Source organism: Salvelinus namaycush, chromosome 7 (assembly GCF_016432855.1).
Source record: "Salvelinus namaycush isolate Seneca chromosome 7, SaNama_1.0, whole genome shotgun sequence".
In the NCBI taxonomy this organism is placed as follows: domain Eukaryota; kingdom Metazoa; phylum Chordata; class Actinopteri; order Salmoniformes; family Salmonidae; genus Salvelinus; species Salvelinus namaycush.
This window is the reverse complement of record NC_052313.1, coordinates 6,156,430-6,175,084: the sequence shown is the minus strand read 5'-3', so window position 1 is coordinate 6,175,084 and position 18,655 is coordinate 6,156,430.

Genomic DNA, 18,655 nt, shown 5'->3' with positions numbered 1-18,655 from the left:
CCAGATTCCTTTTCCTATGGCTTCCTCAGGGCGTGAACAGTCTTTAGACATAGTTTCAAGCTTTTATTCTGAAAAATTAGCGAGATTTATCAAATTGCATCAGTGGATAGCTGAATGTCCTTCGATTAGTTCATGCGCGCGAAAGTTGTAGCTCGACATTTTCTTTATCTCTGTTATTGAATAGTTTACCGTTCGGTTGAAATATTATCGATTATTTATGTTAAAAACAACCTGAGGATTGATTATTAAAAACGTTTGACATGTTTCTACGAACTTTACGGATACTATTTGGAATTTTCGTCAACCCTTGATGACCTGCCTAAGGCTGTGGAATACTGAACATAACGCACCAAACAAATGGAGGTTTTTTAATATAAAAATTATCTTTATCGAACAAAACGAACATTTATTGCGTAACTGGGAGTCTCGTGAGTGCAAGCATCCGAAGATCATCAAAGGTAAGCGATTCATTTTATTGCTTTTCTGACTTTCGTGACCAATCTACATTGCTGCTAGGTGTTTGTAATGTTTTGTCTAGTGATCGATAAACTCACACAAAAGCTTGGATTGCTTTCGCTGTAAAGCATATTTTCATAATCTGACATGGCAGGTGGATTAACAACAAGCTAAACTGTGTTTTTCTATATTGCACTTGTGATTTCATGAATATACATTTTTTTGCCATTTTTTTATTTATTTTGCACTCTGCAATTCAGCGGTTGTTGATGAAAATGATCCCGCTAAAGGGATCCGTGCGTCAAGAAGTTAACTGACTAAAAATGAATGCGTCAAATTTGAGGAAAACACTATTGAAGTTCTACTAACACATTGACTGTAGTACATTGGACCACTGCAACTCAACTTTTTGAAATGTCTACAAGGCCCTGCACGCCCTCCCTTTGGCAAATCTGATAATGACAAAATGTTGCTCCTCCCATCCTATAGGCAGAAACTCAAACAGGAAGTACCCGTGCTAAGGTCTATTCAATGCAGGTCTGACCAATCGGAATCCATGCTTCAAGATTGTTTTGATCACGTGGACTGGTATAATTTCTGGGTAGCCTCTGAGAATAACATTGACGAATACACGAATACGGTTAATGAGTTCATCAGGAAGTGTATAGGAGATGTTGTACCCACTGTGACTATTAACACCTACCTAAACCAGAAGCCGTGGAAAGATGGCAGCATTCGCATACAACTGAATGTGCGAACCACCGCATTTAACCTTTACAAGGTGACTGCGAATATGGCCGAATACAAACAGTGTAGTTATTCCCTCCGTAAGGCAATCAAACAGGCAAATCGTCAGTAAAAAGACAAGTGGAGTCGCAATTCAACGGCTCAGACACGAGACGGATGTGGCAGGGTTGACAGCAATCACAGACTACAAAGGGAAAACCAGCCACGTCGCGAACACCGACATCTTGCTTCCGGACAAGTTAAACACCTTCTTTGCCCACTTTGAGGATAACACAGTGCCACCGATGTGACCCGCTACCAAGGACTGTGGGCTCTCCTTCTCCGTGGTCGATGTGAGTAAGACGTTTAAGCGTGTTAACCCTCGCAAGCTTGCCGGAACAGACAGCATCCCTAGCCGCGTCCTCAGACCATGCGCTGATATTCAATCTCTCCCTATCCCAGTCTGCTGTCCCCACTTGCTTCAAGATGTCCACCATTATTCCTGTACCCAAGAAAGCAAAAGTAACTGAACTAAATGACTATCGCCCCATAGCACTCACTTCTGTCATCATGAATTGCTTTGATAGGGTAGTGAAGGATCATATCACCTCTACCTTATCTGACAGCCTAGACCCACATCAATTTGCTTAACACCCCAATAGACCAACAGACGATGCAATCGCCATTGCACTGCACTAGATTTTTAAGTAATTAATTTGCATTTTATTGCATTTTATTGTATGTGACCAATACATTTGATTTGATTTGATCAAAGCCCCCAAAACATCCCTTTTCTGTGCCCGTAACACTGGATTTTATGAACTGGGTGAATTTGTGGGACCGACTTTAAACATTTTATTTATTTCGAAAAAGATAATGCCACAAAAGTATTCAGTTTTCGAGGCTTGAATGATGTTTCTCCTCAAAACATAACATATTAAAGACTGATGTGTGTATGCCATTTTAACCGATGAGAAATGCTGTTTTGTTTAAGTTTTACTATTATTTTATAATATAGCTGCAAGCAGCCAGGCCAGGGTTTAAGCTGTGTTCCCCACCGTGCCACCATCAGAAGAGAGAAGACAAATTGCCCTTAGGATGAGCTCCTTCTAAACTCCTTACCATGCTTGCCAAATATCAGATATCAAAATCAAACAATTCATGCAATATCCTTCATAAGAATTTGGACCCTTTTTTATGATTTTGTCTACTTAAAACGTCTTCTGCAGAACCGTTGGACCGATCAGCACAAAATTTGATATACTGTATATACTGTCAATGGAGTCTTTCCCAAGACTCTAGCTCAGACAACATGGCTGCTATAAGCCAATGAGCTCGCATTCATGTTTTTTACATTAATGTCCAACAGCGCCACCATGCGTTCAAACAGAACCATACTCTACATGTCAGCTATACTCACATCCCTGTGCATGTTTTAACGCCACGATATGGTCAATTTGAATACACTTGCATTTGTTAAGTCTTGACGGTGTTTGGAACATGTCTATTACATCTGATTTATATGCATTTTTGTGCCAGACCACGCCCAAGTAAATGTTTATTGGTCAGTGGTGGCCATGTTGTTTGAGATCCTGGAATGGAAAAAATTGTGTTAAGAGACCTTGGTCCATAGAGCCAAATATCAAGCATTGTGCATAACGGTCATTCGGTCAGCCAGAGGAGTTGCGTTTAAAGTGTTTTTCACAACATTTAAAATAACAGAAAATCCATCATGGCGGAGCTTATTGGTCCTTAGGCAAATGTGTTAATTGTGAGGAGAGGAATATATATACCACATTTCATGACTCTTGGTCACACAGGGTGACGGGCGTGAGCTTTCAAATCACTTGTTATAGCCTCACCATGTGGCCATTTGGCATTGCATTGCATGAGAGTGTGTGGCACATGGCTCTTCAGTATCATGCAATGTTGCATTCTCCTAGGCCTTATTATCTCACAGGAATTAGATTTTTTTCACCAAATTGGCAGAAGAAGTAAAAAATGAACACCAAGAAAACAAAAGGGTTTCTCACAGTTTTGCTGCTTAAAGGCCTAATAATGTCTGTTGGATATGAAGAAGATTACTCTGCATTTTGGGAAAAACACATAAAACTTTAGTTTCGACAGAAGTGTTTCCTTATAAATTTGTGCTTTGCAAACCTGACGGGTAATAACCATGGACTTTTTGAAATTCTTATCCTAATCACTATTCTTTCCCCAAATGCATCTTGTCCACTTTGTTCAACTGAACCTCATCCTGAGTGTAGCAATGCCTTCACTTGAAACAATAGCAATAACTTTTCTCAATAATTTTATCTCTGCTGCATTTCATTGTGAGAAAGCATGGGTATACACGGTGACACCCCATACATGTGTGCCGGTGAAAAGCAGCCAACAGTAATTTCAACAGAATCAATCACCAAATCACAGAACTTAGGGTTTCCATGCTGTACTCCTGCTAGCCTATTTTGATAACCTGTCATTACTTTCTTCTGAAATCAAGGCACACGGGGCTGGACGCTCTCATAGTCCGAAGGGAATAAATCAAACGTACTTGTGACATTATGAAGCAATACATCAGTCTCAGTACTCAATCTTCCCGACAGGAAACAAGTGATTATTCACGTAAGTGCCTCCTATAACAGGAATTATGTGTCAGGTAATTGTGGGAAGTTTCAGTTCTCATACGAGACCATATCCTTCATTGTTAACAAGAGTAGTGTGAGTTGAGATTAGGCTACCTAGCAAGTGCCGGATCGTAACTTGAGATACACACTCAAAAGTTGGAATGCAAACTGATGAACCGTACTGTACTGTAGAGTTGGAATAATACAATGACTGTGGGAAATTCTACTCCCGTAAGTTGGCATACTGTCTTCAGTACAACTGGTATATTGACATAACACCTATCACAACATGCCATGGCAGCGTCTGACAACCAGGAAGTAGAACAAACACATTCTATCTCTATACATTGAATAATAGGATTATTTTTATGATAAAATAATTAGCAACATGAAGTCTTGCTAAGAATACACTGACGTGTGAACAACGGAGTTCTCCATTGTGTTTTTTTCAGAACTTGGGTGTCTTTTAGTTTGTCCCAAATCTTGAAGTGGTCCAGTGGGTCCAGTGCTATCATACTCAAAGACACGTTTAGAAACAGACTAGTTAAGAATGGATAATCCATTTAAAAAGGGCAAAAAAGTTGAGAGCTATTTTCTGAACTCAACATGAACCCCTATCCATTATTTAGAATTAAATGGTCAATATACACTCACCGGACAGTTTATTAGGTACACCCATCTAGTACCGGGTCGGACCCCCCGTTGCCTCCAGAACAGCCTGAATTCTTTGGGTCATTCTACAAGATTTGCAAAAGAACACAGACACTGGACAGAGATATGGCTTTTTCTTTGCAACTCTGCCTTGATGGCCAGCATCCTGGGGTCGACTCTTCACTGTTGACGTTGAGACTGGTGTTTTGCGGGTAGTATTTAATGAAGCTGCCAGTTGAGAACTTGTGAGGCATCTGTTTCTCAAACTAGACACTCTAATGTACTTGTCCTCTTGCTCAGTAGTGCACCGGGGCCTCCCACTCCTCTTTCTATTCTGGTTAGAGACAGTTTGCTCTGTTCTGTGAAGGGAGTAGTACACAGCGTTGTACGAGATCTCCAGTTTCTTGGCAATTTCTCGCATGGATTGGCCTTCATTTCTCAGAACAAGAATAGACTGATGAGTTTCAGAAGAAAGTTATTTGTTTCTGGCCATTTTGAGCCTGTAATCGAACACACAAATGCTGATGCTCCAGATACTCAACTAGTCTAAAGAAGGCCAGTTTTATTGCTGGATAACAGTTTTCAGCTGTGCTAACATGATTGCAAAATGGGTTTTCTAATGATCAATTAGCCTTTCAAAATTATAAACTTGGATTAGCTAACAGAATGTGTCATTGGAACACAGGATTGATGGTTGCTGATAATGGGCCTCTGTACGCCTATGTATATATTCCATAAAAAATCTGCAATTTCCAGCTACAATAGTCATTTACAACATTAACAATGTCGACACTGTATTTCTGATCAATTTGCTGTTATTTTAATGGACAAAAAAAGGAGGTTTTCTTTCAAAAACAAGGACAATTCTAAGTGCCCCAAACTTTTGAACAGTAGTGTATATACTACCGTTAGTATATACTACCGATGCAACCGGTCAGCACCTTAGGAGTAAATGGCTGTTGACTTTTCATAGCCGAGCATTCAGAGGTCAAGACAGCATGTGTGAGAGAGAGAGAGAGAGAGAGAGAGAGAGAGAGAGAGAGAGAGAGAGAGAGAGAGAGAGAGAGAGAGAGAGAGAGAGAGAGAGAGAGAGAGAGAGAGAGAGAGAGAGAGAGAGAGAGATCAGTAACGTGTGGAATATATTAATACGAATGTCAGTTTAATACGCAGTGCAGATCACCTCCTATTACCCTTCTCAGAGTTTTAAGAATTGTGTGTTTTCAATTATTTGTGGCATTTAAAGCATATTGAAAATAAAAGAAATAGGATTTGAAACAATCTATTCAGCACCGACTGGTCTTGATAAATCAATGTTATTTTTAAATTCACTGAACCTCCGTTTAGGTATTGGTTAGACTACAATTAGGATGTAGAAATGTTAGGATTATTTTGCTCTTAGTAGCCTACTCCTGACCGGTCACGTTGTACAATGTCATTTTTCCTAATGGAAACACTGAGGGTTTAGTTTTTCTTAGAATAGAAACACCATCATATGATCAAATTAATTAAGCTACATTTATTAAAATCAATCCCATACACTATGTTCTTACAATAAAGGTTTTAAATTCTCTAGTACAGCTAATATTACAAAAAAATGCCCTCTGGTGGTCAAACTAGCACAAACTAGCATTAATGGCAACAAGGGCTGACACTTAAATAATGTGCCATATATTTCTGCAGCCGTCCTCAAGGTGTGCTGCAATATGATGTATAGTTTACAGGAATAACCACTGTACATGATTTAGGGGACACAGTGAACAGTTGGGAGTTGGGGCCAATATAATCATGTTTTTTTCCCCCTTGGTGTAGAACAAACTTAAAATGTATTTGTTGATGGTTCGTATTACTGGATGCCAAGGTCATATTTGTCTATATTCTGTTCCAATTAAAGGCTTGTTCAGATTCATTTAGATTCCCTTAATTTTTTTATGGCTAGCTCATAACATTTGCTCACAGGCCAGGTAAGCGACTTCTCTGCGGGCTCAATCTAAATTAAAAAAATCTACATTAGCAAAATGGGAAAACAATTCACACAGTGAAATAATGAATGTGCCTGAATTAGCGGGAGACAGAGAGCTCATTCTGGAGAGAGACTCTGCATCTCCGCCCCACACCCTATCCCTTCTTCTTGTCTCTACATTTTAAATTAGGGATGTCATTAATGAAAATACTAAGCTGTAGTGTTAACAAACCCACTATTGAAGATACATCTGAAAATGTATGTAAAATGTTAACGTTCGCTGCCAGACAGGTCAAATTTAATTTTGCTGGATATTTTGGGTCAGATCTAGTCCACCTCGGATCCAAATCAAATCAGGTATTGGTTTTGAGAAGAAAAATATGACTAAGTCCTGTTGGTTTTGGATGGGAATTTCACGAATCCAATTTGGTTCGGTTCTCAATTTCGGGATCCGAGAAGAACTCTATTTGGGAGCAATTGAGATACATTGTCTAGATATAGTAAACTATAGTCTGTGTATAATGAGATGAAGTGAGATTTGAAATCTCACTTCCGTAGAAGTGAAGGAAATCCGTAGATTTGAAGGAAATTGCTTTATTTCCTTTGATTGACTAATTGCCTGGGCCAGGGGTTCCATAAAAATAGCAAAGGAGAAATTGGTTCACCTTGTCTGCTGCTTTTAGTGATTCTGAATGGAGCAGAGCAGACATTAACTGTTTTAACTTTGGCTGAAGGAATAGCATATAGTCTTTCAATCATATTAATGAAATTGGAGCCAATTCCCATATGTTCCAAGACAGACCAGAGATATGACCATTCTTTTCTATCAAAATATTTTTCTGAATCGAGAGATAATACAGCCCAAGGAACTGTTGTTTCTGATGAAGCATGTAAGATATGTAATAGTTAACGGAGTTTATCCCCCCCTCCTTCAATTGAAGTCTCTTGTTTATCCTCCCCACACTACATTATGTGAATAGAACTCACTCTGGGAGAAGAACGAGAACAGATAACTGCTGTATTAAGAAATGTAATCTCGTCTAGACACGCAGTGTATTCCCCCGGTAGACCAGAGGTGCTTTGTCTTTCAGGGGGTGTTTAGACACTATGACATGGTAATGTGTGCAGCCAGAGCACAACTTTTCATTAAATCCCAGCCCCTCTGTGCTTCTCTGGCGCTCGGCGCTCGCATCATCACCGCGAGACTGTACACAGCCTGATCTCTGGGATAATTTGTTGGGTTCCCTCCAGGGGACTATTGATCCCGTTGTGATGAAAGAGAGTAACAACAGTAGTCTAATTACAGGTTTAAGACCCAGGTATAGCCAGATGATTTGATTTTTATCGGTGTCAAGTATGTTATTAGCTATTTGCCATCTATCAGCAGTCATTTCGACAGACACAGAAGATGTAATCGTTCAGTGACAGACAGAATTTTGAAAATAAACTTTTTTAGAAGAGCAATTATTATTTGTTAAACATAATCTCTTTCTCTGAGCAATTGTGTTAGTATAATATAATTTCCCCAATTTTTTTCCAGACAATATGGCTCAGTAATTGAAATATATAATTTATACAGTCTTTATCAAGGGTGCCAATAATTTTGGAGCTGACTGTTTAATAGATATTTGCGTCAATCCCATATAGAACTCCATATGTAAACTGCAACAGTTAAGACCAATTAATAAAGACAATTATTATTTGTACATGGATCATGTAGTTAATAATGTAATGGTTAATGTGTTATTCATACAGAGAAGGTTTAATGAGTGGTTATTGATCATGTAGTAATTTAATGTGTTGTTACTGATCATGTACTAGAGTCAATGTGTGGTTGTTGTTCATGTAGTAGGGTTACTGTTCCTAGGCCGTCATTGTAAATAAGAATGTGTCCTTAATAACTGACTTGCCTAGGTAAATAAAGGTAAAATAAAATAAAAATAAAATAAAAATGTGTTGTTATTAATCATGGTAGTTTAATGTGTTATTGATCATGTGGTAGTTGTATGTGTTATTGATCATGTGGTAGGTTAATGTGTTATTGATCATGTGGTAGTTTAATGTGTTATTGATCATGTGGTAGTTGTATGTGTTATTGATCATGTGGTAGGTTAATGTGTTATTGATCATGTGGTAGTTTAATGTGTTATTGATCATGTGGTAGTTGTATGTGTTATTGATCATGTGGTAGGTTAATGTGTTATTGATCATGTACTAGAGGTATGTGTTGTTATTGATCATGTGGTAGTTGTATGTGTTATTGATCATGTGGTAGGTTAATGTGTTATTGATCATGTGGTAGGTTAATGTGTTATTGATCATGTGGTAGTTTAATGTGTTATTGATCATGTGGTAGGTTAATGTGTTATTGATCATGTGGTAGGTTAATGTGTTATTGATCATGTGGTAGGTTAATGTGTTATTGATCATGTGGTAGGTTAATGTGTTATTGATCATGTGGTAGTTGTATGTGTTATTGATCATGTGGTAGGTTAATGTGTTATTGATCATGTCGTAGTTGTATGTGTTATTGATCATGTACTAGGTTAATGTGTTATTGTGGTAGGTTAATGTGTTATTGATCATGTCGTAGTTGTATGTGTTATTGATCATGTGGTAGGTTAATGTGTTATTGATCATGTACTAGTTGTATGTGTTATTGATCATGTACTAGGTTAATGTGTTATTGATCATGTACTAGGTTAATGTGTTATTGATCATGTACTAGAGGTATGTGTTGTTATTGATCATGTGGTAGTTTAATGTGTTATTGATCATGTGGTAGGTTAATGTGTTATTGATCATGTACTAGGTTAATGTGTTATTGATCATGTGGTAGGTTAATGTGTTATTGATCATGTGGTAGGTTAATGTGTTATTAATCATGTAGTGGTTTAATGTGTTATTGATCATGTAGTGGTTTAATGTGCTATTGATCATGTAGTAGTTTAATGTGTTATTGATCATGTTGTAGTTTAATGTGTTATTGATCATGTAGTAGTTTAATGTGCTATTGATCATGTAGTAGTTTAATGTGTTGTTATTGATCATGTAGTGGTTTAATGTGTTATTGATCATGTAGTGGTTTAATGTGTTATTGATCATGTAGTGGTTTAATGTGTTATTGATCATGTAGTGGTTTAATGTGTTATTGATCATGTTGTAGTTTAATGTGTTGTTATTGATCATGTAGTGGTTTAATGTGTTATTGATCATGTAGTAGTTTAATGTGTTATTGATCATGTAGTAGTTTAATGTGTTATTGATCATGTATGTTAATGAGTTCACACAGAGAATGGCAACATATCTGCCATGCTGATCCTCAACACAGGGGCCACACAGGGGTGCGTGCTCAGTGCCCTTCTCTACTCCCTGTTCCTCCATGACAGCATGGCTAAGCACGACTCCAAGACCTGATCACCGACAATGATTAGACAGCCTATAGGGAGGAGGTCAGAGACCTGGCAGTGTGGTGCCAGGATAACAACCTCTCCCTCAACATGATCAAGACAAAGGAGATGATTGTGGACTACATAAAAAGGAGAACCAAGCACTCCCCCATTCTTATTGATGGAGCTGTAATGGAGCAGGTTGAGAGTTCCTTTGTGTCCACATCACCAACAAACTAACATGGTCCAAGCACAGCAAGACAGTTGTGAAGAGGGCACGACAGAACCTATTCCCCCTCAGGAGACTGAAAAAATTTGGCATGAGTCCTCAGATCCTTTAAAAGATCTACATCTGCACCATCGAGAGCATCCTGACTGGTTGCATCACCGCCTGTGATGGCAACTGCTTGGCCTCCGACCGCAAGGCACTACAGAGGGTAGTGCGTACGGCCTAGTACATCACTGGGGCCAATCTTCTTGCCATCCAGGACTTCTAAACGGTGTCACAGGAAGGCCCAAAAAATTGCCAAAGACTCCACCCACCTTAGTCATAGACGGTTCTCTCTGCTACCACACGGCAAGTGATACCAGAGTACCAAGTCTAGGTCCAAAAGGCTTCTTAACAGCTTCTATCCCCAAGCCATAAGAATATTGAAGAGCTAATCAATTGGCTACCCATACTTTTTGCATTGTCCCCACCCCACCCACCATTTTTACGCTGCTGCTACTCTCTGTTTATTATAATGCATAGTCACTTTACCTCTACCTACATGTACATATTACCTCAATTACCTCAACTAACAGTTGACCGTGCACATTGACTCTGTACCGGTTCCCTCTCTATATAGCATAGCTACTGTTCTTTTATTGTCGCTCATTAATTTGTTAAAAACATTTAGTTATTTTTTTTAATCTTTATTTGTATTTTTATTAATGTATTATTTGTAATATTTTTTACTTTAATTTATTTTAGTAAATACGTTCTTAACACTTTTTTTTCTTAAATCTGCATTGGTAGTTAAGGGCTTGTAAATTAAGCATTTGACAAATAATATTTGATTTGATTTGATGAGATCACACAGAGGATGGCTCTCACAGTCTGGTACAGCCCCTGGCAAGTTTTTCTGAGAGAGAGAGAGGTTTCCACAAGAAAAGGGCAAGAACAAACACCATTGTAAATATAACCCATATTTATGTTTATTTACTTTCTCCTTTGTACTTGAACTATTTGCACATCGTTACAACACCGTATATAGACATAAAATGACATTTGAAATGTCTTTATTCTTTTGGAACTTCTGTGAATGTAATGTTTACTGTAAATGTATATTTTTTATTTCACTTTTGTTTATGATCTACTTCACTTGCTTTGGCAATGTTAACATATGTTTCCCATGCCAATAAAGCCCTTGAATTGAGAGACAGAGAGAGGGAGAGATACACCTAAACTCAACAAAAAAAGAAACATCCTCTCACTGTCAACTGCGTTTATTTTCAGAAAACTTAACATGTGTAAATGTTTGTATGAACATAACACGATTCAACAACTGAGACATAAACTGAACAAGTTCCACAGACATGTGACTAACAGACATTTAATAATGTGTCCCTAAACAAAGTGGTGGTCAAAATCAAAAGTAACAGTCAGTATCTGGTGTGGCCACCAGCTGCATTAAGTACTGCAGTGCATCTCCTCCTCATGGACTGCACCTGATTTGCCAGTTCTTGCTATAAGATGTTACTCCACTCTTCCACCAAGGCACCTGCAAATTCCAGGATATTTCTGGGGGGAATGGCCCTAGCCCTCACCCTCCGATCCAACAGGTCCCAGATGTGCTCGATGGGATTGAAATACGGGCTCTTCGCTGGCCATAGCAGAACATTGGCATTCCTGTCTTGCAGGAAATCCCTCACAGAACGAGCAGTATGGCTGGTGGCATTGTCATGCTTGAGGGTCATGTGTGGATGAGCCTGCAGGAAGGGTACCACATGAGGGAGGAGGATGTCTTCCCTGTAACGCACAGTGTTGAGATTGCCTGCAATGACAAGAAGCTCAGTCCGATGATGCTGTGACACACCACCCCAGACCATGACAGACCCTCCACCTCCAAATCGATCCCGCTCCAGAGTACAGGCCTCGGTGTAACGCTCATTCCTTCGATGATAAACGCGAATCCGACCATCACCCCTGGTGAGACAGAACCGTGACTCTTCAGTGAAGAGCACTTTCTGCCTGTCCTGTCTGATCCAGTGACGGTGGGTTTGTGCCCATAGACGACGTTGTTTCCGGTGATGTCTGGTGAGGACCTGCCTTACAACAGGCCTACAAGCCCTCAGTCCAGCCTCTCTCATCCTATTGCGGACAGTCTGAGCACTGATGGAGGGATTGTGCATTCCTGGTGTAACTCAGGCAGTTGATGTTGCCTTCCTATACCTGTCCGCAGGTGTGATGTTTCGGATGTACCGATCCTGTGCAGGTGTTGTTACACGTGGTCTGCCACTGCGAGGACGATCAGCTGTCAGTCCTGTCTCCCTGTAGCGCTGTCTTAGGCGTCTCACAGTATGGACATTGCAATGTATTGCCCTGGCCACATCTGCAGACCTCATGCCTCCGTGCAGCATGCCTAAGGCATCTTTCTTTTGGTGTTTTTCAGAGTCAGGAGAAAGGCCTCTTTAGCAACCTAAGTTTTCATAACTGTGACCTTAATTGCCTACCATCTGTAAGCTTATAGTGTCTTAATGACCGTTCCACAGGTGCATGTTCATTAATTGTTTATCCTCTCTTGGGTAGGGGGCAGTATTTTTATGCCCGGATGAAAAGCGTGCCCAAAGTAAACTGCCTGTTACTCAGGCCCAGAAGCTAGGATATGCATATAACAAACCATCCCCCAAATAAAGATATCAGCCTACCCCTATTTTCAATGGCTATCACTTTTATTGTAAGGCCAAGTCCTCCCAGATTGCAGTTCCTAGGCCTTCAACTAGATGTCAACAGTCTTTAGAAAGAGTTTCAGGCTGGTTTTTGGAAAAATGAGCCAGAAATTGTAGTTTCCTAGGTGGCTCCCATTTTGGCTGTAGTGTTTCCAAGCGCGTGGAAGAGAGCGCGTTGTTTGGTATATTTCTCCGGTAAAGACAATAACGATTCTCCGTCTTAAATTTGATAGTTTATTTACGTATTAGGGTACTTAAGGTTTGATTTGTATGCATTTTGATGGAGGGAAACTGGGTGGATTATTGACTGAAGCACGCCAGCAAAACTGAGTTTTTATGGATATAAAGAAGGACATTATCGAACAAAAGGACCATTTGTGATGTAAGTTGGACCTTTTGGAGTGCCAACAAAAGAAGATCATCAAAGGTAAGGCATTTTTTATATCGCTATTTCTGACTTTCTGTCGCACCTACCTGGTTGAAATGTGTTTTTCATGTGTTTGTATGCGGCGAGCTGTCCTCAGATAATCGCATACTTTGCTTTTTGAAATCTCGTGATTTCACTCGTGATTTTATGAAAGTTAAATATTTATAATACTGTAGTTTGAATTTCACGCTCTGCAATTTCATCGGATGTTGGCCAGGTGGGACGCTACCATCCCACCTGCCCATAAGAAGTTATGGTTCATTGAACAAGCATGGGAAACACTTTTTAAAAACTTTTTAATGAAGATCTTTGAAGTTAATTGGATTTTTATGAATTAATATTGAAAGACAGGGTCCTGAAAAAGGGACTTCTCTTTTTTTGTTGAATTTAAATCTGATAGATACCTATTATTTCCTCTGGTAATCCTCCTGAGACAGGTGACAGACACACTTGACATGAAATGACTACAGTACAATATGTTTGTATTGTGTCTGTGTGTGTATGCATGCCAGTGCGTGTGGTTGCAAGCTTGTGCTTTGTGTGTGTCACATATTGACTCACACCACCAGCGTGGTTTATTTCTGCAGGATTTTCATCAGAAGAGCTTGGTGAAGGGATTCCACAGTGTAATGACACATGCACTGGGGGAAAACACTAACTAGCTACCAAAACACCATGTCTCTATGGTGATGGCTATGCTGGACTGCCAACAGGAGTCTCACAGACTTATATCCTGTAGCAGCTTGTGGCCTAACAGGAAGCTGCCTAATTCGCAGGCTGATGCAAACATCTACGGTGGTGGCGAAATAATGGGCCTCCATTCGCACCACATTGCGAAGCTGAAAATAGTTTTCTAGGACAAAAATGTTAACCTCTAACGAGCCTCAACCCCGGATCCGGGAGCACCCCCCACCCCCCCCCCACACTGATTAGCATCGCTAGCATAGCGTCACAATTAAATAGTAGCATCTAAATATCATTAAATCACAAGTCCAAGACACCTAATGAAAGATACAGATCTTGTGAATAAAGCCACCATTTCAGATTTTTAAAATGTTTTACAGGGAAGACACAATATGTAAATCTATTAGCTAAACACGTTAGCAAAATACACTATTTTTCTTTGTCCACCATTTTTTCTCAACACCAGTAGCTATCACCAATTCGGCTAAACTAAGATATTGATAGCCACTAACCAAGAAAAAACCTCATCAGATGACAGTCGGATAACATATTTATGGTCTAGGATAGGTTTTGTTAGAAAAATGTGCATATTTCAGGTATAAATCATAGTTTGCCATTGCAGCCACCATCACAAATCTCACCAAAGCGACTAGAATTACTACAGAGAGCAACTTGTATTACCAATTTACTCATCATAAAACATTTCTTAAAAATACACAGCACATAGCAATGGAAAGACACAGATCTTGTGAATTCAGACAACATTTCAGATTTTCTAAGTGTTTTACGGCGAAAACACAATAAATCGTTATATTAGCATACCACATATGCAAACGTTACCCGAGCACTGATTCTAGCCAAAGAGAGCGATATCGTATCATCGCCAAAATATATTAATTTTTTCACTAACCTTCTCAGAATTCTTCAGATGACACTCCTGTAACATCATATTACAACATACATATAGAGTTTGTTCGAAAATGTGCATATTTAGCCATAAAAAAACGTGGTTATACAATGAAAATAGTAGCAAAACAAGCCTGGAAATGTCGGTCGCCATCTTTGAGTGATCTAGTTTAATCAATAGCTAATCATATACTTGACTAAAAAATACAGGGTTGACAGGAATCGAAAGACAAATTAGTTCTTAATGCAATCGCTGATTTACATTTTTTAAATTATCCTTACTTTTCAATACAGGTTGCGCCAAGCGAAGCTATACAAAACAAAATGGCGGCGTAAGCGTTTAACATTTTTCGACAGAAACACGATTTATCATCATAAATTGTTCTTACTGTGAGCTGTTCTTCCATCAGAATCTTGGGCAAAGAATCCTTTCTTGGGTCTAATCTTCTTTTGGTCGAAAGATGTCCACTTGTCCGTCGAAATGCCCACTAACGTACGACCGGGACCCCGAAACGTGCCCAGCGCTTCAAAGTGCACAACAAAGCAATGCCTCAAAATCGCACTAAAAGGATATAAATTGCTATACAACGGTTCAAATTAACTACCTTATGATGCTGTTAACACCTATAACGGGTAAAAACATGACCGGAGAAATATTACTGGCTAAACTAACGCTTGGAAGGAGGCGAGTCCGATGTCCTTCGCGCGCAAGGCGCAGGCAGCAAAGGGAAGCTACTTCCGGTATTTGCTGTTTTATACAGCCCCTGATTGCGCAATCGACTCCATTCAAAGCGTCATCACGCACTGACATCCAGGGGAAGACGTAAGAAGTGTCTGTTTCTCCATAGCATTTACACGGACCTTTAAACTGACTCCAGATCAGTGGCCAAAATGTTTGAAATCTGACTCCCTATCATGAAAAGTGCTGTAGATTGAGTTCTGTTTCACTCAGAGACAAAATTCCAACGGCTATAGAAACTAGAGAGTGTTTTCTATCCAATAATAATAATAATATGCATATTGTACGAGCAAGAATTGAGTAGGAAGCCGTTTAATCTGTAGTGCAAATTATGCTAATGCGAAACAGCACCCCCTATATTCGCAAGAAGTTAAACATGTTTTCTCCAAAAAGCATTCTGAGAGATGAGCGAGTCGGGCTGGGTGGGCTTAGTGCAAGTGATATTAGTAAACATTGGCATGAATTCTTAACAGGGAAACATTACACATGGTATTGAATAGTACATAAGTAGTACTCTTGACTATGAGGTCATAGGTTATATATGAAATTATAACGTTGTGGATGCCACATTACCAATCATGCATTTCTGAGCAATGAGTGATTTATTCTGATAAACAGACCTAAACAAGGAACTCAATCATTTTGTCAGGTTGAAATATAAAGTGTAAAATGTATGGGATTACATATAATTGTAAGTAGATTGAAATGAAAAAAACTAATGGAACACTGGAAAAAGGTGAATTAGCAAGGGAGTTATAGTGGATAAAGGTGACTATAAAGGGAGTTATAGTGGATACAGGTGACTATAAAGGGAGATAAAGTGGATAAAGGTGACTATAAAGGGAGTTAAAGTGGATAAAGGTGACATTTAAAAGGAGTTATAGTGGATAAAGGTGTCTATAAAGGGAGTTATAGTGGATAAAGGTGACTATAAAAGGAGTTATAGTGGATAAAGGTGACATTTAAAGGGAGTTCAAGTGGATAACGATGAAATATAAACTGAGGTAAGTGCATGGAGGTGAAATATAATGACGTACTGGGCCGTGCACAATACCCTCTGTAGTGCCTTGTGGTCGGAGGCCGAGCAGGCACCATACCAGGCGGTGATGCTCTTGATGGCGGAGCTGTAGAACCTTTTGAGGATCTGAGGACCCATGCCAAAGCTTTTCATTTCTTCTGAGGGGGAATAGGTTTTGTCGTGCCCTCCACGACTGTCTTGGTGTTCTTAGAGCATGTTAGTTTGTTGGTGATGTGGACACCATGGAACATGAAGCTTTCAACCAGCCCCATCTATGAGAATGGGAGCGTTCTCGGTCCTCCTTTTCCTGTAGTCCACAATCATCTCCTTTGTCTTGATTACGTTGAGGGGGAGGTTGTTGTCCTGCCAACACCCGGCCACGTCTCTGACGTCCTCCCTATAGGCTGTCTTGTCGTTGTTGGTGATCAGGTCTACCACTGTTGTGTCATCAGCAAACTTAATGCTGGTGTTGGAATCGTGCCTGGCCGTGTAGTCATGAGTGAACAGGGAGTACAGGAGGGTGTTGATGTGAGCAATGATCAGCCTTTCAAGGCACTTCATGGCTACACATGTGAATGCTACAGGTCGGTAGTCATTTAGGCAGGTTACCTTAGTGTTCTTGGGCACAGGGACAATGGTGGTCTGCTTAAAACATGTTGGTATTACAGACTCAGACAGGGAGAGATTGAAAATGTGAGTGAAGACACTTGCCAGTTGGTCAGCGCATGCTCGGAGTACACGTCCTGGTAATCCGTCTGGCCCTGCAGCCTTGTGAATGTTGACCTGTTTAAAGGTCTAACTCACATCGGCTGCGGAGAGCGTGATCACACAGTGGAATTTCTTATAAGCTTCCGGGTTAGAGTCCCGCTCTACCCTTTAGCTCAGTGCGGATGTTGCCTGAATCCATGGATTCTGGTTGGAGTATTTACGTACTGTCACTGTGGGGACGACGTCATCGATGCACTTATTGATGAAGCCAGTGACTAAGGTGGTGTTCTCCTCAATGCCATCTGCGGAATCCCGGAACATATTCCAGTCTGTGCTAGAAAAACAGTCCCGTAGCTTAGCATCTGCATTATCTGACCACGTATTTATTGACCGTGTCACTGGTGCTTCCTGCTTAAATATTTGCTTGTAAGCAGGAATCAGAGGGATACAATTATGGTCAGATTTGCCAAATGGAAGGCGAGGGAGAGCATGGTACCTGTCTCCGTATGTGGAGTAAAGGTGTACTAGAGTTTTTTCCCTCTGGTTGCACATTTAACATCCTGGTAGAAATGAGGTAAAACGGATTTAAGTTTTCCTGCATTAAAGTCCCCGGCCTCTAGAAGCGCCGCCTCTGGATGAGCATTTTCCTGTTTGCTTATGGCGGTATGCAGCTCATTGAGTGCGGTCTTAGTGCCAACATCGGTCTGTGGTGGTATGTAGACATCTCCGAAAAATACAGATGAAAACTCTCTAGGTAGATAGTGTGGTCTACAGTTTATCATGATATACTCTACCTCAGGCGAGCAAAACCTCGAAACTTCCATAGATATCGTGCACCAGCTGTTGTTTAAAAATATGCATAGACCGCCACCCCTTGTCTTACCAGAGGCTGCTGTTCTATCCTGCCAATGCAGTGTGTAGCCCGCCAGCTGTATGTTAAACATGTTGTCGTTCAGCCACGACTCGGTGAAACATAAGATATTACACTTTTTAATGTCCCGTTGGTAGGATATGCGTGCAATTAGCTCGTCCAATTTCTTTTCCAGCGGTTGTGCATTGGCCAGTAGTACGGATAGCAAGGGCAGATTATCCACTCATCAGCTGATCATCACAAGGCACCCTGATCTCTTTCTGCGATAACTTTTCCGTCTCTTTCTCCTGCGAATGACGGGGATGAGAGCCTGTCCCGGTGTCTGGAGTAAACACCTCTCGTCCGACTCATTCGCAGGAGAGTTAGTGGATAAAGGTGAAATATAGAGAGTTAGTGGATAAAGGTGAAATATGAAGGGAGTTAAAGTGGATAAAGGTGAAATATACAGGGAGTTAAAGTGGATAAAGGTTAAATATACAGGGAGTTAAAGTGGATAAAGGTTAAATATACAGGGAGTTAAAGTGGATAAAGTTTAAATATACAGGGAGTTAAAGTGGATAAA